Source organism: Physeter macrocephalus, chromosome 21 (genome assembly GCF_002837175.3).
Source record: "Physeter macrocephalus isolate SW-GA chromosome 21, ASM283717v5, whole genome shotgun sequence".
NCBI classification, from domain to species: Eukaryota; Metazoa; Chordata; class Mammalia; order Artiodactyla; family Physeteridae; genus Physeter; species Physeter macrocephalus.
Window position 1 is genome coordinate 36,856,938 of NC_041234.1, and position 2,053 is coordinate 36,858,990.

A 2,053-nucleotide genomic window follows, 5' to 3' on the forward strand; every position below is an offset into this window, starting at 1 on the left:
CCTGTGGTGCTATTTGGATAAGTACCAACAATGGCTGCCACCACCCCACCCAGACCACACCCTAGACCCCCTAGCCACCTCTGTGTTGCTAGATGGAGTCTTTTTCCAGGACTCTGCTGTCCTATATCCCATGCCTAACCATGGCATGGAGTGAGAGAGCCCAGTGTGTTTGCACAGTTTGGATTAGGGATCATGCGAGATGGCAGCCGCTAGAGCAGAGCTATCTTCACCTTGTCTGTGGGAAAGCCAGCACACAGACACTCATTTTGAGTGGAGTCTAGTCTTCTCCCATCTTTCTCTTTGTCCCAGTGATTCTCCTAGCAGCCATGGGGCTTGTCTCCCATTCATAATACCCCAGTAAAGGGACACTCAGTCTGTGTCTAGAACTGTTCACTCCCCAGAGTGAGTGTACACCTGTGCTATCTTTCTTTTCCTCTTAGATCCTTCCCAGGGGCACAGGTCCCAATACAATGCCTTTTTTCCCCATCTTACCTCATGACATAGGAATCTTTCTTGAAACGTTGGTTCTATAAGAGTTCTGCAAGTTTCCAGTTACATTTCCATAAGAATTGTTCCACATGTAGATGTGTTTTTGAGGTGTTTGTGGGGGGAGGTGAGTTCCATATCCTCTTACTTCACCATCTTGATTCCCCTCCAACAATAGCCTTCTTCTCTCCTATTTAACCTCTTTTTTTCCCTTTGATTCTCTCTGTACTCTTTCCCTAGTTGATCCTAGCCACTACCATGGCTTTTATTTCATTTAATTTAATTTTTTTCTGTTTCACTTCAATATTACAATATTAAAATACATCTTTATTGGACTTTCATTGCTTCACAATGCTGTGTTAGTTTCTGTTGCACAACAAAGTGAATCAGCCATCTTTCTCTTTGTCCCAGTGATTCTCCTAGCAGCCATGGGGCTTGTCTCCCATTCATAATACCCCAGTAAAGGGACACTCAGTCTGTGTCTAGAACTGTTCACTCCCCAGAGTGAGTGTACACCTGTGCTATCTTTCTTTTCCTCTTAGATCCTTCCCAGGGGCACAGGTCCCAATACAATGCCTTTTTTCCCCATCTTACCTCATGACATAGGAATCTTTCTTGAAACGTTGGTTCTATAAGAGTTCTGCAAGTTTCCAGTTACATTTCCATAAGAATTGTTCCACATGTAGATGTGTTTTTGAGGTGTTTGTGGGGGGAGGTGAGTTCCATATCCTCTTACTTCACCATCTTGATTCCCCTCCAACAATAGCCTTCTTCTCTCCTATTTAACCTCTTTTTTTCCCTTTGATTCTCTCTGTACTCTTTCCCTAGTTGATCCTAGCCACTACCATGGCTTTTATTTCATTTAATTTAATTTTTTTCTGTTTCACTTCAATATTACAATATTAAAATACATCTTTATTGGACTTTCATTGCTTCACAATGCTGTGTTAGTTTCTGTTGCACAACAAAGTGAATCAGCCATATGCATACACATGTCCCCATATCCACTCCCTCTTGAGCCTCCCTCCCATCCTCCCTATCCAACCCCTCTAGGTCATCACAAAGCACTGACCTGATCTCCCTGTGCTATGCTGGTGCTTCCCACCAGCCAACTATTTTACACTCGGCAGTGTATATATATTGATGCTATTCTCACTACACCCCAGCTTTGCCCTCACACCCCATGTCCTCAAGTCCATTCTCTATGTTTACCTCTTTATTCCTGCCCTGCAACTAGGTTCATCAGTACCTTTTTTTTTATTCCATATATATGCATTAGCATACAGTATTTCTTTTTCTCTTTCTGACTTACTTCACTCTGTATGACAGACTCTAGGTCCATCCACCTCACTACAAATAATTCAATTTCGTTTCTTTTTATGACTGAGTAATATTCCATTGTATATATGTGCCACATCCTCTTTATCCATTCATCTGTCAAAGGACAATTAGGTTGATTCCATGTCCTGGCGATTGTAAATAGTGCTGCAATGAAAATTGTGCTGCATGTCTCTTTTTGAATTATGGTTTTCTCAGGGTATATGCCCAGTAGTGGGATTGCTGGGTC